The following is a 25,900-nucleotide window of genomic DNA, read 5'->3' as shown; positions in this document are numbered from 1 at the left end:
GGTGGCTCATGCCTGTAATCCCAGCACTTTGGGAGGCTGAGGCGGGCGGATTATGAGGTCAGGAGTTCGAGACCAGCCTGACCAACGTGGTGAAACCCCATCTCTACTAAAAATACAAAAATTAGCCAGGCGTGGTGGTGTGTGCCTGTAACCCCAGCTACCCAGGAGGCTGAGGCAGGAGACTCACTTGAACCCAGGAAGTGGAGGCTGCAGTGAGCTGAGATTGCGCCACTGCACTCCAGCCTAGGTGACAGAGTGAGACTCCATCTCAAAAACAAAAACACAAACAAAAACCCGTAACTAAATATATAAAAATGTACAACAGGAAGACTCAACATTGTTAAGGTATCAATTCTCCCATAACTAATCTATATGTTCAATGCAACTACAACCAAAGTTCAATTAAACATGAGTACACATAAAAACTGAAGAAATCCAAAGCTAGTTAATAGTACTGTACCAATGTCACTTTCCTGGTTTTGAAAACAGATTACAGTTGATTATCATTGGGAGACTCTACACTATTTTTGCAACTTCTTGTGAGTCTAAAATTACTTCAAGCCGGGTGCGGTGGCTCATGCCTTTAATCTCAGCACTCCGGGAGACTAAAGTGGGAGGAGCACTTGAGGCCAGCCTGGGCTACATAGTAAGACTCCCATCTCCACAAAAAAATAAAAAACAAAAAATTAGCTTTATGTGGTAGTGCATGCCTGTGGTCCCAGCTACTTAGGAGGCTGAGGCAGAGGACTGCTTGAGCCCAGGAGGTCAAGGCTGCAGTGAGCCATGATCATGCCGCTGCTCTCTAGTCTTGGCAACAGAGTGAGACCTGTCTCTAAAAAAACTAAAATTAAATTAAATTACCTCAAAATAAAGTTTTTAAAAATCCCAGGCATTTTTTTTTTTTTTTTTTTTTTGGTAAACATCCACAATCTGATTCCAATCTACTTCAGCCCTTATACAGAAATTACAGGTTCAAATTGAAAAGCTAAAACTCTAAGTCATAGAAAACTTACAAAGGAAGATCCTTGTTGCCCTGGTGTTCTTAGGGCATTAAAAACGTGAACCACAAAAATTTTGCTTTTTAATTCTGCTCTTTGAAAGTCACTTAAAAAATGACAAAGAAATCATCAGAACAGAAAATACATTTTTAAAGCATATCTGGAAAAATAAAAACCATATCTGATTAAAGACTTAAATCAAAAAATATATAAATACTACAACTGAAGAACAAGGCAACTCTTAAAAATATGGCCAAAAAAGTTAAACAGTCACTTCACCAAAGATATACAAATGGCAAATAAGCACTTGAAATGATACTCAACATTATTAGTCATTAGGAAAATGCAAATAAAAATCTAAGTCAGATATCACTACACAACTGCTAGAACGGGTAAAGTTAAAAACACTGACAACAGCAAATCCTAGTGAGAATCTGGAGCAACTAGAACTCTCAGGGCAACTAGAACTCTCAGACGTGGCTGGTGAGAATGTTAAATGATACAGCCACTTTGAAAACGAATTTGACAATTTTTTATAAACATTCACTTACCATACAACTCAGAAATGAAAACTTATGTCCCAAGACTTATATAATACATAGATGCTTACAGTAACTTCATTATAATAGCTCCAAACTAGAAACAATCCAAATATCCACAAACAGGTAAATGAATAAGCAAACTGTGACAACTGAATACCACCCAACAATAAAAAGGAACTACTGATATGTGCAACAAAATGGATGAATACATCATGCTAAAGTGAAACATGCCAGATGCAAAAGCATCTAGAGTGGCAGGGGAGGAGACTGACTAAAAAGGAGCTGTAGAAAACTTTTTGGCTTGACAAAAATGCTCTGTATCTTGACCGCAGTGCTGATTACATGATGATATACACATTTGTCAAAATTCATCAAATTATTTACTTAAAATTTATTTATTTTTATTGTATATGATTAATCATTTAAAAAGCTGATTTGGGGCAGGTGTGGTGGCTTATGCCTGTAATCCCAGCACTTTGGGAGGCTGAAGTGGGTGGATCATTTGAGGTCAGGAGTTCGAGAAAAGCCTAGCCAACATGGTGAAACCCTGTGTCTGCTAAAAAATTACAAAAATTAGCTGGGTGTGGTGGTGCATGCCTGTAGTCCCAGCTACTCAGGAGGCTGAGGCAAGAGAATCACTTGAGCCCGGGAGGCGGAGGTTGCAGACAGCCGAGATTGTGGCACTGCACTCTAGCCTGGGTGACACAGGGAGACTCAGTCTCAAAACAACAATAACAAAAACAAACCAGCATTACTTCATTCGAGCTTCACAGCCTTCTGCATTCTAACTTAAACACTTTAAGTTCTGGGCTGGGCACGGTGGCTCATGCCTGTAATCCTAGCACTTTGGGAGGCTAAGGTGGGCAGATCACTTGAGGCCAGGGGTTCAAGAACAGCCTGGCCATCATGATGAAACCCTGTCTCTGCTAAAAATACAAAAATTAGCCAAGCATGGTAGTGAATGCCTGTAATCCCAGCTACTCAGAAGCTGAGGCAGGAGAATCACTTGAATCCAGGAGGCGGAGGTTGCAGTGAGCTGAAATTGTGCAACTGCACTCCAGCCTGGGTAAAGGAGTAAGACTCTGTCTCAATAAATAAATAAATAAATAACTTCTAAAGAGTAAATCAAGCAACTGTCCTTAGTATCTTACCCTTAAATGTATAATGTGTAATCATTTCAAAACACCTTTCTTTTCACTTCCCTTTTCTAACCAGTTCTATAAATTAATAAGAGGATTTTCCAGGGTAACAGCTGCTCTGAACAAATGACTGATAATGTGAATTATCTATAATACACTGATTAAAAATTTCCTGAAAATTTACTCATCAGCAACACGAGCCTAGTTCAAGAATATGTAAGGCAGTAATTAAAGGAAATGTTGTTTTATAAGTTAGATAACTTCAATTAGCTTTCCCTGCTAGGTTTTACTCTACAACTTATATTTCATGAAAATTTATCTTTACTTTTTTTAGGCACCTGTAGAAACAAATAATTTAGTCAATTACAAATCATTAGCTCTCAACATCCTCTCCCACAGATTTAAAATGAATGAGGGTTCAGAAAATGAGTACTTGAGTTTTAAAATATTTTATTTTTAAGATTTAATTAGAATTTATTTTAAATTCTAGATGAGACAACATTTATTAAAAACTGTTCCTGATTTTAATTTCCTTAAATATCCTTAATATTACACTTGAAAATCTTGGGTTTCTTTGAAGTAAAACCCTTAAACATATCAATTTTTCTGAATCTCCTTCTATAATTATAAGTAACGTGAGTTCCTCAAAAGAGATTTCTGAAATGGCACCACTGCAGCTGACCTTTGTTTCAGTGTGTCACTAAACTATGCAAAAAATTAACTTTACCACTATATTTAGATGGGTTAAGTATAGAATTCTATTTTCTTTGGAAGAAAATACATAAAACATTTCTGATTGTTGTGATAAAACATACGTAACCACACAAAATTCCACTCTATATTTTGGGTCACACGTGTCAATAAATTTACTGCCGAGTTTTTTGCAGGATACCATATTACTTCACTCTTCCAAGCGATAAAGTATTAATTTTTCAGTTATGGGCTTGCAGTATTAAATAAAGGTGCTATCCACTAGTAACTGTTGGGGGATTACTAAGTTTATTTTTTATATCCTATTTCTGAAAGCCATGAGAAAATTCCTCATTACAAATACCTTTGAAATAATTATAGTTTCATAAAATAAAAGATGTTTTGTAAGCTATTCATATCTGAATTTTTTTTTTTTTTTTTTTTTTTTTTTTTTTTTTTTGAGACAGGATCTTGCTCTGTCACCCAGGCTAGACAGGCTGGAGTGCAATGGCATGATCACAGCTCACTGCAACCATGACATTCCAGGCTCAAGCAATCCTCCCGCCTCAAGCTCCAGAGTGCTGGGACCACAGGCATGCATCACCAAACCCAACTAACTTTTGTATCGTTTGCAGAGACAGAGTTTCATCACGTTGCCCAAGCTGGTCTCAAACTTCAGGGCCCCAGCAATGTGCTTGCCTCAGCCTCCCAAAGTGTTGGGAACACAAGTGTGAGCCACTGTGCCAGGCTAATATCTGAAATTTTTAGCCCAATTTCCCATTTGTCCTTTGTTTACTTATTTAAACAGAGTTCAACTCAGGTACCAAACAATAAATTCTAGAGCTATAAATCATAATTTTGTTTATCACTAATGCAATGACAACAGCCAAGTTAAGTTCTCAGTGAAAAAACTTTTTAACTATTATTTTGTTACAAAAGTACCTTTTTATTTGTTTGTAAGGTTAAATTTTTACATTCCAATTACTTCACAAACTGCCATGGAATATGTATGAGAAAGTTAAGGAATTCAGAATTCAGTCCTGTTACAATCCCCACTTCAGTCCCCACTCTTAGACCAGATCAGATTGCCCTAAAGTCTCACAGCACCTCTACTTCTTAGTAACACTTTTTGAAATTAAGTCATTATGTACTCCATTATTTAAATCTGCCATTCCTGCTAAAAAGTGAAAGCATCAAAAGGGAAAGTACCACAGTAGACATACTATTTACCAAACGAATAAAAAGATAAGACATTTAAAACAGTATTAGTCATTAGGAAGAAGCATATCTAAAATAATAAAATGGCACATAGTAATGAGCCATTCATTCATCTGGAAGCATCATCCATCTATGTAACAGAACTAGGGAAATGGCAATAAATGAGGTGCTTAGTGAATTAATACTCAAATGGATTATATAAATGTTACTACAAAGCTATAAAGGAAATGGCATAGTAAATTAAGAAAGCACTATGTGAGGAAGTAGATTTCACATAAGATTTTGATTACGTTCTACTTCTTCTATAAGTGTCACTATAATCATAGATTATCGCCCACTGGAAGTTAAATCTAACAATAGAGTATTAGTCCATCTTCACGCTGCTGATAAAGACATACCTGAGACTGGGCAATTTACAAAAGGAAGAGGTTTATTTGACTTACAGTTCCATGTGGCTGGTGAGGCTTCACAATCATGGCAGAAAGTGAAAGGCACAACTCACATGGCGGCAGACAAGAGAAGAGAGCTTGTGCAGAGAAACTCCCATTTTTAAAACCACTAGATCTTGTGAGACTTATTCATTATCACGAGAACAGCACGGGAAAGACATGCTGCCATGATTCAATTACCACCCACTAAGTTCCTCCCACAACACATGGGAACTGTTGGAGTTAAATTCAAGATGAGATTTGGGTGGGGACACTGCCAAACCATAGCAAATAGTTAACCTAGAAAATTTAAAATAAATTTGCTAGGTGTTAGTAAATTAAATAATCATTGTCTTCAAGAAACTAGTATAGCTGGGGAGCTAGAAATGTGCTAGGTTCCAATGATGTGATACAGGCAATATGCAGCTCAGATGCAGCGGAAGGAGAAGCCAGAAGCAGAAACATGAGGTAGACGAAGTGTGTATGCATTAGACACGTCAATGGGAAGAACAATTTGGCTAGATTTAAGGAACTTTGAGAAAAAAATAAGTATCTAAACACAAGGTTAGCAAACTCACATGCCTACCAGGGAAGGAGCAAAGAAGTGAAGCCTGTAGGATGAAAAATGCCTACAGTGTCTTGGCCCCAATGTTGGGGACAAGAGAGTCTCTGCCAGGGACAGTGGGAGACTGCAGAGCACACACCCTGTATAAAGGGGGAAGCTGTTATGTTGCTACAACAGACCTTGCCAGGCCTTCAAATTTTTCTAGAGAAGGTATGAAACTCAATTTTTTTAATGTAAAATTTGTCTATTTTTAAATGTTGGCAAATAACTGTGTTAAAAGCCAAAACACGTCTGCAGCCAAACTTGTTGGTGGGCCACAGGCTTGCAACTCTGGTTGGCATGATGAATTCCACCCTAAGAGATCTGGACTTTATTCTGTAGTCACTGACAAGTGACATAACATTTATTTCAAAACTTGCTCAGTTTTATACCTCTGCATACTCCAGTATCTACAATGTAAAAGCCTTAGCACTGGGAAATTACTTCACATTGGCCTGGTGTATTTCAGTTACAAGCCAATTATATTCTAACTAACTGTACCGTAACTTAACTAACTGTAGAGTAACTTACAAGTTTCAGCTGAAAAAACATTCAAAATGATACTAATAAAACAGTGCTGGCAAACCAGTACCTAAGAGAATGCTGACATTATATGCATGTACCACAACCCACTAGAAACACACATACAATCACCAGAGCTCCACTTCTCAGAAACCTTGTGCCCTAGTCCACTGCAAAGGAAAGTCTTTGCCCTTTCCAGCGTTTTCTAAATTAGCAACTTTCTAAAGACTAATACTACACTTCGGTATTACCAAACACTAAAATATATGTAACTAAGTTTTCATTCTACCAATCACTCTAAGCTTTTAACTATCCAAAAACAATACTTATGCATTAAAGGCCTATGTGTTAGCATTTTAATAAGCTTAGAGAAAGAAAAGATAATTAGTATCAGATACTTGTTGATTCATTTTGATGACAGTATTACAGACAGCAAAATTCAAAGGTAGTTCCCAGAAAATTCTTGGTGTATAATTATAAAATACAGGACTATGAAAATTGCTTCATCACATGCTTTGAAATAATACTTCATGATGAAAGTCATCAACAAGGTATTTAAAATTTTAAAGAGGCAATTTTTCTATTACTCAATTTGCTCTGGCTCGTGGGATTCACTAACCCGAGCCATTTACTCTGTGAATGATGGCTTCCAGGCCAATGGGGCACTATGCTGTGTGGCCTAGTCAGACCAAACCTATCATCATTGCTGAAAAAGAAGCCAAGTCAAAGCACATGTCTCACCTTTCATGTAAAAGGACTGCTATGGTTTGAATGAGCCCCCCAAAAGTTCATGTGTTGGAAACTTAATCCCCAATGCAATAGCACTGGGAGGTGGGGTCTAACAACAGGTGACTGAGTCATGAAGGTCAAGTCCTCATGAGTGGATTAATGTAGTTATCACAAGAGCAGGTTGTTATAAAAACCAGTCTGGCCCCTTGTGCTTTCTGTCTTGCCCTTGCTTCTGCATTCCACCATGGGATGACCTGGGCCAGATGCTGGTACCGTGCTCTTGGACTTCAGGGCCCTCAAACCATAAGCTGAATGAACTTCCTTTTTCTAAAGTGTAACTTTTATTTTAAATTCAAGGATATGAGTACAGGTTTGTCATATAGACAAACTTGTGTCATGGGGGTTTGCTGTACAGATTATTTTGTCACCCAGGTATTAAGCCTAGTACCCATTAGTTATTTTTCCTGATCCTCTCCCTCCTCCCAACCTCCATCCTCTGGTAAGCCCCAGTGTGTGTCCCCTCTGTGGGTCCATGTGTTCTCATCATTAAGCTCCCGCTTATAAGTGAGAACATGCAGTATGTGGTTTTCTGTTTCTGCATTAGTTTGCTGAGGATAATGGCCTCCAGCTCCATCCATGTTACTACAAAGGACATGATTGCATTCTTTTTTTATTGCTGCATAGTATTCCATGGTATATATGTACCACATTTTCTTTATCCAGTCTACCACTGATAGGCATTTAGCTTGATTCTATGTCTTTGCTATTGTGAATATTCCTGCAATGAACATATGCATGCATGCATGTGTCTTTATAACAGAATGATTTACGTTCCTTTGTGTGTATACCCAGTAATGGGATTGCTGAGTCGAACTGTATTTCTGTTTTTAGGTCTCTGAGGAATCACCACACTGTCTTCCACAATGGTTGAACTAATTTACACTCCCACAAACAGTGTATAAGCATTCCCTTTTCCTCCACAACCTAGCCAGCATCTGTTATTGTTTTTAACATTTTAGTAGCCATTCTGACTGGTGTGAGACGGTAACTCATTGTGGTTTTCATTTGCTTTCTCCAATATCAATGACAAGCTTTTTTCATGATTGTTTGCTGCATGTATGTCTTCTTTTGAAAAGTGTCTGTTCCTGTCATTTGCCCACATTTTAATGGATTTTTTTCTTGTAAATTTAAGTTCCTTATAGATGCTAGATACTAGAACTTTGTCAGATGCACAGTTTGCAAATATTTTCTTCCATTCTGTAGGCTGTCTGTTCACTCTGTTGACAGTTTCCTCTGCTGTTTACTTTAATTAGATCCCATTTGTCCATTTTTGCCTTTGTTGCAATTGTTTTTGGTGTCTTCATCATTAAATGTTTGCCCATTTTTATGTCCAGAATGGTATTGCCTAGGTTGTCTTCCAGGGTTTTTACAGTTTGGGGCTTTATATTTAAGCTTTTAATCCATTTTGAGTTAATTTTTGTATATGGTATAAGGAGGCGGTCCAATTTCAATCTTCTGTATATGGCTAGCCAGTTATCCCAGCACCATTCAACGCATAGGGAATTCTTTCCCCGTTGCTTGTTTTGTCAGGTTTGTCACAAATCAGACATCTGCAGGTGTGTGGCCTTACTTCTGGGCTCTCTATTCTGTTCCACTGCTCTATGTGTCTGTTTTGGTACCAGTATCATGCTGTTTTGGTCACCGTATCTCTAACAGTTTGAAGTTGGGTACCATGATGCCTCCAGCTTTGTTCTTTTTGCTTAGGATTGCCTTGGCTATTCAGACTCTTTTTTAGGTCCCATATGACTTTTTAAATAGTTTTTTTTCTAGTTCTGTAAAGAATGTTAATAGTAAACTTCCATTCTTTATGGACAGAATACCCTATGTGTGGTACTCCATTATAGTATCAAAAACAATCTAAGACAAGGATCAATAGGTTGAATTAAAGAACACATCTTTACTAGAAATGAAAAAGTCTTTAAACAAAGTATGAGTATTTTCAAGATACAGTTCTCATCCAAAGACATTTAATAAAGAACTAAAAAACTGCATAGAACTGTTTCTCTATTTCAAAATATACGAACTACAACCTATATACTAGCGCCCTACCAATAATACCTAGGGAAAAGGTCAAAGGCTTCCTAACCCTGACAAAGCCTGCTGAAGATACGCATGGCCTCCAACATTCCCATTTCCAAAGTCCCGCTGCACATCCCATCAGGCATATTAAAATGTACCCACATCCAATATTAAGTATTTGTAATATACAAAACTGAATTACAAGTAATAGTTATCTTTCAGAAATTTTTTGTTCTCTTTGCACCCACTCCAATAAGGTTTTCATCCCTACTCCTCCAGTGACACAGCTCTTGTCATCATCACCAATGACTCCCCAGGTTGCTAAATCCAATGAGCAACTCTTGGTCTTGACCCTACTTGACCTCTCAGCAACATGTGAGCTAACTGATCCACTCTTCTGCTGGAGATATTTTCTTTGACTACAGGGACATTTTTCTAATTTTCTTCCTATCCTCTGCTTGCTCCTTCTTAATTTTCTTTTACTGATTCTTCCTTATCAACACAACCTCTAAAAGATGAAGCATCCAGGTTTAGCCCAAGACCAACATCACAATTAGAAAAACAATTCATAGTTCATTCTTCCACTGTGTAGGTCAACAGAGTTAACAGTATCTTCTAGTGATAACATTGTTACTCAAGGAATGGAGACACTTAATTGGGTTCACTATGTTGGAAAAATGTGCTTAAAACACTTTCTTGTATTATGTGTGTGATTTCTTCTCTTCTCTACAAACTGTAAATACTGATATGCCCCAAGGCTTGGTCCATAAGCCTCTTTCTCTGACTACACACATTCCCAAGTGATCTCATCCAAATTCTGTTGGCAATTTCCAAATTTGTATCTCCAACCTAGACCTATTCCCTAAATTCCAGATTCCTACAGCAACCAGTGATTCTATTAAAATGCACATCAAAGCATCTCACTCCTCTGCACAAAACCCTCTGATGGCTCCCCATTCCACTCACAGTCAAGCCCTGAATACAGTCCACGCAAGCCAAACATGTGCTCTCCAAACATCTCTGACCTTGTCTACTACTCCTTCTTTCCCTGCTCTCAGTGCTCCACCACTGTGGTCTTCTCCCTGTTCCTGGAACACACCAGGCATGCTTTCACCTGATGCCTTCACTAGTCCCTCTGCTGGAACACTTCTCCCCCAGCTAGCTCTGTGTGGCTCTCTTCCTCCTTCAAACCCTCTTTTCAGTGAGGTCTACCTTGACTACACTCCTCCAATCGCAAAGTCCCTGCCTCCCTTCCCCAGCACTCCTACTGTCCCTTAGCCTGCTCCACTTTTTCTTTTTCCCATCAGGCTTATTACCTTCTAAAATACTATAACACTTATTTTGTTATGCTGATTGCCTCCTAATAGAATATAAGGTCCATGAAGGCAGAGTTTTTTTTTGTTTTTTCTTTTTTGTTTTCCCCCTTTATTTTATTCACTGACATCTCTCAGACCTAGACCAGTGCCTGGCATGTACTAGGCATACATTATATTGAATGCATGAATTTAAACATTTAATAATTTTAATTTCATAGTTGTCTTTTAATATTTGAGATTTTTACCAGATCTTGTACATTTCTGTTGCTCCTACAAAAGCCCCTTTTCTACGGGCTTGAAGGATAGAAAAATCTCAGCCTGACTTCACGATCCAGTATAAATCCGGTGGCCCCAGGAAGGGTGGGAACATCCCATGTCTGACCATCCTTGATTTTGGACCCTAAAACCAAAGCTCAACTTCACACTCATTTGGAAACATCTAGTATCTTTTCACACCCATGTATTTTGTTCCCCCAACTAGACATGAAACACATCGGCAGAAATTGCACAAAGTATTCAGCACAGTCCTGAATACTTCATAAAGACATAAAACCTGGTTTTTAATGGACTTAGTGAAAATTTTTAAAGTGTTAAGTTTACTAAGCTCAAGATTTTACACGCACAATCACAACGGGAACTGGGTTATCCGGACTAGGTCTCCTGCCCTTGAATGAACAGATCAGAATGATACAGCGCGAGTCTTCTAGAGGATCCTGTACCGTTTTCAGCTGAGCTTGTACTTAGGCTAGTTAGATGAAAATGTATCTTTCTAAGGTGCTTAACTGTGTCTTTCTTAAGTTTCTTTGAATGAATCATTTAACATCTCAAACTCTGGCCCTCATAACAGAAAATCACAAATGGTTCTGACCCACATTACATAAACTGTGCCAATGATTAGGGGGTGGGAATAAAGAACTGCTTTATATCAATAACAGTGGCTTTCTTCAAAAGTACTCACATGAAGCCATGCAGGGAACATGGGCAAAAGACATGGGCCACTCAGTGGTATTCTCTAAGTTTAAAAGAACTTTGCACAACATCAGTCACCGTAAAGAAAATTTTTAAAAACTGCAGGCTGGCTTTTTTGGCATATGGAAAGAAACAATTATCTAGCAGACAGAAGCTGAAAGACTGAGACGGCTGGAAATTAGAAGAGAATTAGGAAAAATAACTCGATCAATTAGTAATCAGTGCGACAGGCCAGCTGCCCCTACTGTAGCAACACAGACTTCCCAGTATCTGTAACTGAGAAATACCAGGTTTTGTTGCCTGCTTAATGCCGTCAAAAAACAAAGTTAAATCTCATGAAATGCTTATAAATGAAGGCTTGGGAACCTCCCATAAAACTGTAAGTCCTTTTACACATCACTTCTTTTTGTCTTAAGCAGCAACAGCTAACATCACTTAAGACATTTATTATATATCAAAGACCACACCAGTTGTTTTACCTGTACCATTTCACTTAAAAATAAGAACAATCCTGCGGGATAGTTATTATAATTATCTCCCACTTTACTGATGAGGAAAAAGAGGTGTAGAGAGTTAAGTAACTTCCCCAAGGTTACACATGGGAGAATACTGGAGTCTGGATTTGGGCCCCAGGGGACTGATCTCAAAGCCCTCATTCCTATCATTATATTTTACTATCCCTCTTCTATGCTGTCTTCAATATGGATTACTCTATTCTATAGTAATTTCACTGAGCAACTTGTCAGAGCTATGGCCCTATGGTCAGCATATTTTTTATTTGTTAACATTACATATGCTAAATTTTTGCTGCGATAAGCAGTATCTTATTCAGGTAGGATATATAAATACTACATACTTATAAAATTCTCTAATTTTACCTTCTCTTCACCTTTTTAGTGAGCCTAAGCTGAAGCTCTGAGTCTTTTCTTAAATAATAAAACTGCCCTCTATTCTTTAGGGAAACATAAAAGAAAATGTATACATGAATATTTTTCCTTTGCAAGCGCTTTGTTTTATCTGTTAGATATCTCAGTGAAATCATTATCTTATGTTTTACAGTAAGTACTTCCTAGAGACTGCCACAGATTTTGGTGTCAGAATTTCACTGCTGCTCTCAGTAGATAAAGACTGGATGTTTCTAGGGATCTTTAAGAAATGATAACTGGATGGGGGTGGAAGGAAGACACAAAAAGAGAGAAAAGAGGGAGAAGCATAAAGGCAGGAGGAGTCCAAAAAATGAATTTTTGAGACATTTTCTTACGGATGAATTATTCCAAAAATATTGACAAAACAGTCCTTTGAAGCTAGGGTCCATCCTAGATCATTTATGGATTAACAAAAGAGTGAATCAAGAGGGACCTCAAGAGATCTCCTACTTGATACTTATAACCCAAAGTCTCATTAGAAAGCCCTAGAAGTGAGGGAGAGAGAGAAAACAGGGAAAAGGCAAGCCCCAACAGAGCTCTGTATGGAGGGCAGAGGTACAGCAGGCTGAATGAAGAAAAATTCTGCCTCACTGGGCTACAGATCCATTTCCTCTGGGCAGATCTGAGTCTATCTGAACAGAGCCATAGAACACCTTTGCATGAATCAGAAAAGGGTACCCATCCTCCAGGCAGTGAGCCCCCCGATGGACTCACTGCTTGGACGACATAGTAGGGAGGTGGTTTTCAGACCCACCTTGCATGGCAAAACCTGCACAGCTACAGTTGGTAGCCCTGATCTTGCCTTCTCTCTCTCCAACAAGCACGTGGCACTAGAGGAGACAAGATTGAGAGTCAGAGCAGCTTGTACTATTGGTGCTGTCATTAGCTGTGAGACTTTGTATAGTCATTCAACCTCTTGAGGCCGCAGTGCCTCCATCTCTGAAAAATGATGTGGCTGGCTAGATGTCACCTAAGGCCTCCTTCCTCTTACCAACTGTCAGCTGAAATCTGGTAATATCTAGTTGGTATATTCCAAACTATATCCTTAGGATACGGTGACTGAGTCGAACCTTTAAAGTGTTCTTAAGAATGCTTTTTTTCCTCTCACATCTTATTTCTGACGTTCCTTTTTTCTTTCAATCTTAAGACCATACTCAGCTTTCAACCCCAAAGTGCTCAACATTTTTTAGGGCCATCAAAAGGTCATCTATCATGTACTGTCCTCAAATTACCCAAATATCCACCAACAAAATGGATAAACTGGGCATATTCATTCACAGAAATAACAGAAAAAAGACCTACTGCTACCTACATCAATTTGGATGTATCACATGACATTATGTTGAGCTAAAGATGACCAAAAAATGTATATTTTATTGCATTTAAATGCAGTCCAAGAACAGCTTAAAACTAATCCGTGACAATAAAAGTCAGAATAATAGTTATCCTGGGGACAAGGATGATGACTGTAAAGAGAGGCTGGTAATGTTCTGTTTCTTGATTTGGATGCTAGTTGTCCAGATGTGATCATTTTGTGCTGTACACTCCTGATCTGTGCATTTGTCTGGTTGTGTATAATTCAGCAACAAGTTCAAAGAAATAAAGCTACAGGGACCAAAAAAAAAAGTCATCTACTGAAACTGTACACACAAGTGCTACTACCTGTGGGGAGAAAATTAATCACATTTTATTTAACCCAATCAGAGAGAAAATCACCTGAAAAGTTAAGTGAGAAACTTCATTATATTTCCTAAAATATGCATCAAGAAATTGCTTAATTTTTTTAAATGATTTCCTCCCTCACATGAAACTGTGGCTATAAATTAATACAAAATATTGTTTTTCTGTCTTCATATACCAGTGAAACATTGTTGCTCAAAGTTGTATAAAACATGTACAAAGATAATGTTGTTGGAAAAAATCTGAAAACACCCCCCAAGAGGATCCATTTGGAATACGGAGAGTCTAAATAGATATTTTTGGTCAGAATTATTCCAATTATCAGCACATTAATGCAATGACTTGGATAATGACCAAATCACTACCTAGTTTCTTGCTGTATCGATTTAACTTAGCTAAGAAGGCCGTACAGGTGGGAAAGATATTCAAGAAAATGCTATGCTGGCCGGGGGCGGTGGCTCAAGCCTGTAATCTCAGCACTTTGGGAGGCCAAGGCGGGCAAATCACGAGGTCAGGAGTTCAAGCCCAGACTGGCCAACATGGTGAAACTCCATCTCTACTAAAAATACAAAAATTAGATGGGCGTGGTGGCAGGCACCTGTACTCCCAGCTACTCAGGAGGCTGAGGCAGGAGAATCGTTTGAACCCGGGAGGCGGAAGTTGCAGTGAGCCAAGATCACGCCATTGCACTCCAGCCTGGGCGACAGGGCAAGACTCTGTCTCAAAAAAAAAACAAAAAAAAAAAAAACAAAAAGAAAAGAAAAGAAAATGCTATGCTACAGACAACTCCAAGGAAGCCCCAGGAAAATATTGCCTTCTCCTGGGACTGTATTTGGTTCATCTGTGAATTTGTTTCAGCACATTTTTCTCTTCTTGACTTGAAGTAATACAATCAGCTGAGAGATCAATGATTTCTTTCCCCTTCTCAGTGTTCTGTAATTCATCTTTGATCAATATGGTATATATACTGCATGACTGTTCCGTTCCATGTGACGTACATAAAAAGTGATCATACACAAACCTGCATCAGAATTACACCACTAAATCACATAAGGTAATGAGAAGCACAGATTGCTTGTTTTTACCTAAAACTTCATAATAACTTCAGCCATTACTGCTGTAGAGCACCCTCTGGTCCCACAGCATGGGAGGTAGACAGTAGTAGTTTCCTCAAATATTGGGGGACTAATTATTTGTAGAATCATTGGTACTTAAACAAAAAACGTTTCCGGTCTTTGAAATGGGAAGTGGCTTTTGGAGTGTACGGGATACAGTTATAAGCATCCAGTCCCTGCACATTATTTAACACCAAACTAGTGATTCAACACTAAGACAGGCAGTTTCCAGGATAACTATCAATTAGCAGTCCTATTTCAAGTTGTATACAGACCTTATAGGGCACCTTAATTCTAATCATTCTAATCCTTTTTTCTCAGCTAAAAATACCTTATTCTTACACTTTGAAACAGTAAGTTCTCTCTACTTTGGCCTTGTTTTAAATACTTATCCTTCTAACTTTAAGTTTTCCTTGCAATAGAATGTCCAGTATTCTACTTCCTCTTTCCTCTCAATGTATCCCTTTAACTTGTTTCTATTTATTTTTAAAGGCCCCCAAAGCCTCTTCCTCAGGATAATGTGCAACTCAGAAAGCCCTCTCGACTACCCTCTGCATCAAAGTATAACCACAGAGACCAACAATAACATTTTGCCTGTTTGGGTTTTACGGAACATACATTATAAATGAAATTTCACTACTCATAAAACCCCTTCGCTAAATCTTTCCCATTCCCCTCTCCTAACTCTCCATTGTTTTATACACAATCATGACATAAACACACTCCCAAAATGTGTAATGATATAATCATACAAAGACTTCCTAAAAATACATAATTTTAATGTGTGCCACAAACAGCCTTTATAACTCTAGTACTAGGAGTACACGTTTAAAAATATACTGACTTTTAAATAAATAGTGTTTGTTGTTCCTCATTGGGGGTGGGGAGGAGGTAGGGGATCATCAAACAAGGACAGATTGCTATATCTGAAACCACAAACTGTGTTGTGGTAGGATTCTACTGAGGATTGTAAACACATTTAAAACTTTTTTTTTTTTTTTACTTTAAAAGAAGAAAGTTGAAATTGCAAAAATGAAAGCCAAAGCTTCTATGCTTTACCCATAAGGATACACTAACCGAATATCTCCTGTTTTCTCACTTATGAAAGAAATACGCTTTATCTACCAAACCAGGGCATTTATGAGGTTTGTATTAATGAACAGAAAAATGTACAAATGCAAAAAACTTTCTATCCTTTAGAAGACTTAGTATTAAATCGACTTTAGGGAAAGCCCAAGAAATTTCGTTCTCAACTCAGAAAACCACCTAAGGGATAATTTGTGAATGCCATCTGGGATCCAGGCAGTCCCATCAACAAAAGGGAAAACTTGTTGAGATCATCCAAATCTAAAATTCACATACATTTTTACATCTGGACTGAATTAATCTTTTCTTGGTACTGGCTTTCATGTAATAAAATAATTGTTTGCAGGTTTTATTTTTCTAAAAAAAAAAAAAAACCCACAACTTTAGAAATCAAAATGTGCAACATTCAAATCGAAAACTATAAAGAATTTCTTTATCATAAAAGTTAGTTGTGAGACAGGACTCATTTATACTCAACTCTGAACCTGACAGCTTAGTCAAAAACAATTCTGTTTGAAACTTTCATTCCAAGCATCTGCCACAAAAAGCTATGCAGTCTATTACATCATAAGTTCAGAAAGCCAAAAGCTTTATACGTATAGTTAAATGTGGAAACAAAATCCAAAAACTAGAAAAAAGACCCCCCCCCAATTCAACTAACCTAGTTGAGTAACAATTTTTTTTAAGAATTTGTAACTAAAAACTGTTACCTAGCACATTGGCATTTTGCTTTCAAAAGTAGCGTCTTCATCCAGGCCCATGCTGTTTTCAGGCGTTTTCCTGTAGAGCCAGGAGCATCACAAATCTGTAAGTTCAAATTATGTACTTAAAACTAGCAGCTTACCCTTGTTGCCCGCAAAAAGAAGATACTGGAAATAGGAAAGATTTCCTGCCCCTTAAAATGTCTTGAGTATTGCAAGAACTGCTGATTACTGTAGCCCATCAGTGTCAGATCTCAGAGATTCTTGCAAGCAACTCAAAGAGGGGAAAATTAGTTCATATTACAGTCAGTCTGCTTTCTGGAGAAGATGTCCTGCACATAACATGATATTAGATATCCCCTGGGGGATCCTTTTCATCTAATAATCCTACTAAATGTCCACTTTAATATGAAATATGAATCCAATATGTTTACAAACATACTGGGAAAAGTATTCAAATGCCAGCTGTCTCACATTGTGAAGTATTTTCATTTTTAACATAAAACGTTTATTTCTCAAAGCCACACCTGAGAAAATGATTAGGTGCCGTTAAGTTTTATACTACAAAGGACATCAGCAAAGGCATCTGTTTTCCTGCCTCTCTTCTGGTCTTCTCCCCTCCCCCACTCTCCATCCTGCAGGCCATTTGTAGGTCCTGGTTGTTAAAATTTCTACAATAGTCTCATAATGCTCTAAATTCTAATAAAAAAAAAAAAATTCTCATCCTTTAACACTGCTGAACCTAAATTCATGCACTGCTCTAAGAAGGAAACCCAAAAGTCACAAGCCTCTTTAATGACAGATGTATTACGGAAAATTTTCCCCACAAAGTTTTGATGCTGTGAAATATCAACTCCCTGAAATCACAGAAAGGAAATGACTTACATTCTTGGAAAATGAAGCCACTAGCAGCTTTCTCCAACAGCATTTTCTAAACCCCAAACTACACCCTGTGGCAAGAGGGAGTATTTCGTGCAAAAACTAAATTTAAATAGATGCTTATAAAACCAATAAACAAACATTGCCCGGTCCCAGAGAAGAACAGAAGGGAATCATACTCGGAAAGCCCAGCGAGATACTTTTTCTCCACATTCAGAAATGCTGGAGAGCACAGGCTGGAAGTCAGAAGCAACCTGAGAACGCTTGAAGTTTTCCTTCTCTGCTGTGAGCAATGCACAGCTCCTGAGGGAAATACTGGCAAAAGAGATTTTGCTTAAACAATAAAAATGAAAAGGGTGTTAAGGGGGAAAACGAGATAATATTTCTTTGGACACTAGCTACACAACTGAACGGCCTAAAAAGTTGCCAGCTTTCAACTTTAAAATACGCTTATTTTGACATTTTCCCATCTATTCGTGCCTTTTAAAAAAACGCCCGCACCATTAGGCTATGCTGTCCCAGGACTCGAGGTGTTGTTGTAATCCCTGTAGACTTTACACTTACACGGGTGGACACCAGCTGTCCATACCTGACAGTGCCTGGCCCTTCCGGAGCCGAATCCGCTGGTCCCATTCGCCTGGGGCTCCGCCAGCGCACCGCAAGCTCCTCCAAAAACCCAAATTCTGCAGGCCGCGCCCCCAACTCGTATATCACCCAGGCCCCAGTCTGGCGCCGATCTGCCCCAGCTCAACCTCCAGCTCCGCCGACTGGGCACTTTCTGGGACTCGGGGCAGACCCTGCGCTCGGGTCCCTTCCCGCAGCCGAGCTGTCCGGCCTCTGCGCGCGCACAACAGGCGGCACGGCGCAGCCCCCGGGAGCGCGGGACACGGGTGCCGGTCCCGGCGCCCAGCCACAGCGACACTGACCTGGGCGCCGGGGCCCGCCAGGGAGCTCTGTGATCCGACGACCTCCGCGATGCAGAGGACCAGGCGCGGCGCACGGAGCCCAGGCGCGCAGTCCGCAGCCGGGACCAGCCTCCCGCCCCAGCCGCTGAAGCGGCCCCGAGCTCCACGCCTCCCCCGCTACCAGGCTCGGCTGCCCTAGGGCCTCGTCCGCCTGTCCAGGAGTGGGCGAGCTCCGACTCGCGGAAAAGCGACCTTCCGCCGGTGCCCGACACCCAGAGCTAAGGGAGCGAAAAGAAGACGAAGAAAGAGGCGGAGAGCGGGGCCACTGCCTTCGCTGGGACTCGCGACTTCCAGAAACCCTCCCGAAACCCCGTCCCGCCGCCGCCCCGCCGGCAGGGGGCACAGCGGGCGTCCGGGGCGCGGCGGCTGGGCGATGGAGCGAGCGGAAAGGGCCCAGACACCGGGTTCTTGTTCGTACCTCGGAGAAAGTATTGAGCACCAGGCGTTGGGCTCCGTGGTCAGCCCTCTGAGTCTTCCTGCCGGCGCCGAGCCTGCCCCGCTCCTCTCAGCCCCTCGGCCCCGCCAGCCAGAGGAGCACTCCGCGTCCGCCCCGCCCCCCGCCCACGCCTCCCGCCCCGCCCCCTGAGGCACCGCCCCCTGAGACCCCGCCCCCGGCCCGCCCCCAACTGGCCGCGGGGACGGCAGAGCAGCCGGAGCTGAGCGCCGAGCTCGCGACCGTACAGGGAGCGCCGGTCTGCCCCGCCCTGGACCCAACCAAGCGTCCCGTGGAGGGGTGCGGCCACTTGGGGGCAGGAGAAAACGGAGTAAGCCACCCTTCTGGGCACCCAGGAAGCGAGGCGAGCCTCAGGTGGACGCGGTGGTGTAGACCACGACGATCAGGGCCGTTCCCCGTGCTGTGGAGACGGAGGTGCGAGGTGACCCCGGCGGCTCCCCACCTTCTGGCCGAATGGCCCTCTCCGCCGCCGGCTCGGCTCCCTCGGGGCGCTCCCTCCGGAGCCGAGTCTGGCTGGCCCGGGCGGCTGTTTGGCCTGAGCGTCGTCTTACTAAAGCGGAACGCCGGAGGGGAGGCCACTCCGAGAGGAGGCGGTCCCCAGCGGAGGAGGCTTCGTGAATCCCGCAGCCACTTGCCCGCCCGCCACTCGGGACGCCGCGCCTCGTGGGTTTCACGCTGGATGGAGGGGCGCCTCCGAGGAGGCCCAGCCTCCCCCGCTAACTCTGCCTCTCCAGTTCCTCAGGTAGACACAGCCTCTGTCTGCTGTGGTTTTAGTGCCCGTGGCCCCTCAGAAATTATTTTTGTCCCTCCCGATAGTGGCTTTGGGGGATGGAGGGCTAGAGATGCAAAGGGCCAGTGGAAGATTTTTTATAGCACTAAGAATTAAGCCGGGAGATGGAGGTTTCATTGCCACCTCGGGGTCTGGGTTGGGGGCGAGCTGCACCTCTCCAGTCAGTCTGCGCCCACCAGGACCTGCTGCTGGGGACCGCAGACGAAAGGAGAGACACCCAGCACCTGGCCCCTAGTCCCGCAGGGCGTCAATCTCCTGGCCTGCTGCCTTTCAAGGCTTCTTCTGACTTTGCTGACCCAATGACCCCGGCCATGGGTGGCAAAAACGCCCTCACTGAGCCCTTCGCTAAAGGAGTGAGGGGGTTTATTTGTCTGGCTTTGAAAATGGGATGAGGAGACAAGAAAACAGGACCTGAGAAAGGACACTATCCAAAATCTGATGCTCTCAGAAATCAACTTTAAAACTGCCCTGCTCTTTTCATCCAAAGATGAATATGTGAAGCCAGCTGTTACTGGTTGAAAGTGTGCCTCTTGTTTGCATGGCAAAGGAATTCAGTTTTGTGTTCATTTACAGCTGTAGCTCTCTTGAAATAATTGCCTCAGTCACAACTTTTACATTTTGGGAACCATACCATTAGAACTGAATATTAGGAACTATGATCTTTTGTCTTTTCACAATTGACAATACATTCAGAACTTATTTCTGATAAAGCTGGGCAGTTTCTAAGGATACTGTACTTACGACTTAAAGTCATGACTCCATTATGGAAAAGAGAACAAGAAATATGTTTCAATGACTGCCTTTTAAATTAGTTGTACTCCAGCACTTTGGGAGGCCTACGTGACAGGATCGTTTGAGGCCAGGAGTTCAAGACAGCCTGCCAGATCTTGTTTCTACTAAAAATAAAAAATAAATAAATTTTCCGGGCATGATGGCCCATGCCTGTAGTCCCAGCTACTCAGGAGGCTGAAGTGGGAGGATGGCTTGGGCCTAGGAGGTTGAGGCCACAGTGAACTGTGATTACACCACGGGACTCCAGCCTGGGTGACAGAGTGAGACTGTCTGAAAAAGAAAAAAAAAATTGAGTTGTACTTAGTGTACTAAAATTAAAAATTGGATAACAATAGTTGAGGACAGTGTAGGCATTTAAAAGTAGAGGATTTCACTTTTTACTCATTTTTGTCTTTTATATGCATCAGAATGAGTGCATATTGAATACTACTTGGTAAGGTCTTAAATTAATTTGATATCTACTAAGCTCATCCAGCATTTCATGTGTAAAGATACGTTAGATAATAATATATCACTATCTTGGAAAACAGTTCCTAAATCTGATTTATTTTCAGGTTTCATGAATCAAAATCTAACAGATAAACAACATATTGGTAGGCTGTGAAACATTGCTGCAAATATAATTAGGTAAAACAAAGAGCAAAATATTTTGAACAGTTTAAAAGAAAAAGTATGTTTAAATTAGTTGTACTCCAGCACTTTGGGAGGCTGAGGTGACAGGATTGTTTGAGGCCAGGAGTTCAAGACCAGCTTATTGTCCAGAATTAGATTGTAGGAAAATTCACTATGTGAATATTTTCTGAATCATAGTGATGATATTAACAGTACAAATACCACATTAAACAGAGACTAAAAATATTTTGTAAACCATGTATTTTAAACTCTTAAAATCAGGTATGTAAACTCCTGTAACATCATCGAATTCTGAAAGGACTGATTTGGAAAGTAATACATAATCTAGTAAAGATGGAAGGGGAGCTGAGAAAGCATGTGTTGTTTTGGATATTTCTTATCACAGGAAACATTTTTCTGTGCTTATTACAATAAATGCAACTTTGTGGGTAATAATTCAAAGTTATATTTTTGTTTCTTCTTAATGTTGGGATGTTTTATTTTCACTGATATGGTGTTTTTCTAAATATGGGACATTGCCCACCAGGGAAACATTATTGTAAACACATCCTAAACAATTATTTTCCCCATAGCATTTAAATATTAACACAACTCTACATTTTTGCTTTTGTTTTTCTTAGGAAAAGGTTATTCACTCTATGAATTTATTGGGTACTGCCATGCACCAGGCAAAGGGTTAGATTCGGAGATTCAAAAATAAAAATACTCCTTAATCTTATAGTAGATTGGGGAACAGACATGTGAGTTAACAGTTACAACATAGTGCATGCCATGGTAGAGATACACAGGAGGAATAATGAGAAGGCCTAGGGAGGGAGAGCATCAGACATCCCCTGTGAACTGAGAAGGGAAGGATGAACAGAAGTTTGCCTGAGAACAAGTTGGTTGAGACAGTGCTCTCAAACTTGCAAGCATATTAGAATTACCTAGAAACTTTCAAAAATTATTGATGCTTGTATCTCAGGCATATAATTTAATTGGTCTGTGGTATGGCTTGGGCTTTGGAATGTTTTAAATATCCCCAGGTTATTTTAAGTGTAGGCATATGGCAGAGGACACAGTGAACAAGCACACAGACCCATGCTTTTAAAGCATGATGGCCATAGCCTTATTTTGAGAGGTGTAAACGTTGGTAGGTGGTATTTGTACATTTTGGTGTAAAGAACACAATAATATAGAAAATGAGATGAGAACTGCTGTAATTCACATTCCTTTACAGGTATTTTCTAGATACCAGGATAGTATGTTGACAAGATTAGCATATTAGAAGAAAAAAAATAATTATTTTTATCTTTTGTATAATTCAGGCTTATTGGCTGGGCGCAGTGGCTCATGCCTGTAATCCCAGCACTTTGGGAGGCGGAGGAGGGCAGATCACCTGAGGTCGGGAGTTTGAGACCAGCCTGACCAACATGGAGAAACCCCATCTCTACTAAAAATACAAAATTAGCCAGGAGTGGTGGTACATGCCTGTAATCCCAGCTACTCAGGAGGCTGAGGCAGGAAAATCGCTTGAACCTGGGAGACGGAGTTTGCAGTGAGCCAAGATCGTGCCCTTGCACTCCAGCCTAGGCAACAAGAGCAAAACTCCATCTCAATAAATAAATAAATAATAATAATAATAATAATTCAGGGTTATCCAGGATTCAGAGTATGTTTTAATGCTGATATGTAACTTCTAGTCTAAGAGAGAAGTCAGTAATTTAACATACTGGCTTTTAAAGAATACTTTTCCAGAATTAAATACCGTTCATCATTCTGGCTGAAAGTCATAATAAAGAAATTAAGTTCATTTTTCTTTTTGATAATTACTGAGATTCATTTTAAACGCAAAACAAAAAGCACTTTAAACAAAAAAAACAAATTTAATTAAGTCCTACTTTAAGGTTTTAGATGTCCCTGTGGCTAATGAAAGAAAATAATCTCACATGGAAACTTAAATAGTTTAGTGATAAAGTCCTGGTTTTCACTGCCTAACATTTAAAATGCTCTTTTTATTATTCTCAGCTAGTAAAAATAAAGTACCCAAAGAGACGAGAAATCAGGAAAATTGATTATCATTCATTTAATCCATCTGTCTAATTACCATACACAAGGAGCCCCTAACCAGGAATATGTATAATTATTTTTCAGAGGCAGCATAGCACGGGGCTTAATTTTATGTAGCAAGCTAACTCAAAAAGATTTACTTTTATACAATTTATAGAAATACAGAGTTGAAAAAATTAAATTCATTAAATTCTATTCTCCTGATCATCAAATTTTGGAAAAAAAAATATGTAAAAGTAGAATAACTTGATTATCCAGGGTCAAAGTTTCATTTTAATACAGTTTACAGGGGATGTATTTAAAGAACTACTTTGTTTCCATTCTGTTGTGGCTTTAGTTTCACCACAAATATCACATTCCCATTCCTTGAGGGCTTGAGTACTAGAATACTCCAGATGTAAGAAGAAAGGTTTGATAAGGCTGGAAGGGCCAGACCCGGCCCCTTGCTCTTGGGAAGGTATTGCACAATGTAGGAGAGAGGGCCCATCTTATAGAATTGCACTGGCGTCTTGGAGTTGAAAGGCATAGTGGCAAGGCAGTGCTAGGTTAAGGGATACTGCTACTAACTAAAATATAGTGGAGGAATTATGTATAAATATGGGACTGCTGCCTTATGCATGAGACTTTACCTTATACAGAAGACTGAGGATAGAAGAGCTCTAGTACAGAAAAATGTTGAGCAGAAGGGCAGGAAAGGGTGGATTCCCTACAATATGAAACTTACTCATGTATTCTGTTTGTGTGTTATACAGTGAGTCTTAAAGGTTCCAGAGTAGCTTTGCAGCTCTGATTCTTTGGTTACTCACTGAAAACCTGGGGGAAAAAAATGCCTACCCCAGAGTTGGGAGACAATTCCCTCCGCTCCCATTAGGATACGTGAGAAGAAAGGAAGCAGCAATCTGTCTGGTGACAGACTGGTTACTCTTTGACTTATGCCTCAGGCACGCTGTGATTATCTGAGATAATATTCTCAGAGGAGTCCTTTCAAACACTAGTAATAACATTATGGAGGTCTTAGGCCACTGAGGTTCTCTTCTGTGATGGGTTTTTTTTTTTTTTTTGCGATGGAGTCTCTTTGTGTCACGCAGGCTGGAGTGCAGTGGTGTGATGTCAGTTCACTGCAACCTCTGCCTCCTGGGTTCAAGCGGTTCTCCTGCCTCAGTCTCCCGAGTAGCTGGGACTACAGGCGCCCGCCACCACGCCCAGCAAATTTTTTGTATTTTTAGTAGAGATGGGGTTTCACTGTGTTAGCCAGGATGGTCTCGATCTCCCAACCTCACGATCCACCTGCCCAGGCCTCCCAAAGTGCTGGGATTACAGGCATTGAGTCACTGCCCCCGGCCTCTCTTCAGTCTTTTGTGATATCTTACCAACATGTGCCTAAGACACACTGAACTGGAACAGTGGGAGGGGTGAACATCTGTCTTTCAGAATATGTATGTACAGCCTGGCTAATGCTGGCTTTCTTGAGAATACCAACAAAAGTTCCACTGGCAAAGAGAATTATGAAACCTGTCCATTCTGTTTTAATTTAGTTACCCTGGGTAGGTTATAAGCATAACAAATGTGCCTTTGAACTTGTTTTTGATTGCTTAAGAAAGAATCATGACAAATAAGGTATTCTAAGCCAAATGCGGTGGCTCATGCCTGTAATCTCAGCACTTTGGGAGGCCAAGGCAGGTGGATCGCTTGAGCCCAGGAGTTCGAGACCAGCCTGGATAACATAGTGAAACCCTATCTCTATTTAAAAAAAAAAAAAAAAAAAAATTAAAAATTAGCTGAGTGGGGTGGCTTGCACCTGCAGTCCCAGCTACTACTCTGGAGGCTGAGGTAGAGGTTCACTTGAGCCCAGGAGGTCAAGGCTGCAGTCAGCTGTGATCACACCACTGCACTCAACCTGAGCGACAGAGCAAGACACTGTCCAAGAAGAAGAAGAAAAAAAGGCTTTTCTAGCTCTCGAATTTCATGGGAAGTTCACTGAGGCCAAAGGACTTGGTGCAGCCTCTGGGGACACCCCACCTGTCCATGGTGGTTGGGATTTGGTTATAAAACAAGGTTCTGATGTGCTAGCTATATACTAACTGGTTGGATGAAAGGAAGACAGTACCTTGAAACACCTGACATTAGATTCCTGTTTCTCCTCTCACCTGATTCTAGGTTAGAAACAAAATCTGCATTCACTTTGGTTTGGCTTGGCAATGAAACCAAATGCCAGAAAATCTTAAGAAGGTTTTCTATAGGCAAGGTAGTGGTTAGATTTTTCTTTTTCAAAGGTATCCTAATAAATTATTCTATTAGCCTAAACAGACTTCTTATACTTTAGTTCTTCAAGGAAAGAACTCTACTAATTAGACCATGGAGACTGAATTAGAAATTATGGATTGGAAGATTTGTCTCAAAGGACCCCAGATTCAGATGTTTACTTTTGACATGTATGGAGAAAAGAAAGTACTGACCGATAGCATTCTTAACTAGATTTAGCTTTGAAAGGAAGACTGGGGGCAGAGAAATACTCTCTCTTGTAAAAACATTTTTACGTATTTGTTATTCCTATATAATTAAACCAAACATTCCATGTGATTTCTTGAGCAGAAAA

General features: G+C 40.5%; 1 protein-coding gene across 5 annotated transcripts in view; it reads right to left on the bottom strand.

Annotated features, from left to right (window-relative positions):
* FRMD6 (FERM domain containing 6) overlaps positions 1 to 25,900 on the bottom strand; it is a 256,303-nt gene that overhangs the window by 67,416 nt on the left and 162,987 nt on the right. For 2 of the 5 annotated variants that reach the window (XM_030931056.1, XM_030931059.1), the window contains exon 1: positions 19,005 to 19,144. The exons of 1 other annotated variant lie outside the window; for it this stretch is intronic. The gene's annotated coding sequence lies outside the window, so the exon portion shown is untranslated. Of the gene's footprint in view, positions 1 to 16,751; positions 16,847 to 18,547; positions 18,612 to 19,004; positions 19,145 to 25,900 lie in introns of those variants that run through there. 2 more of the 5 variants (XM_030931057.1, XM_010376767.2) reach the window with 2 other exon arrangements.

The sequence above is a fragment of the Rhinopithecus roxellana genome, chromosome 5, assembly GCF_007565055.1.
Source record: "Rhinopithecus roxellana isolate Shanxi Qingling chromosome 5, ASM756505v1, whole genome shotgun sequence".
NCBI classification, from domain to species: domain Eukaryota; kingdom Metazoa; phylum Chordata; class Mammalia; order Primates; family Cercopithecidae; genus Rhinopithecus; species Rhinopithecus roxellana.
The sequence above is the reverse complement of the archived record's forward strand: the minus strand, read 5'-3'. Positions and strand labels throughout refer to the sequence as shown.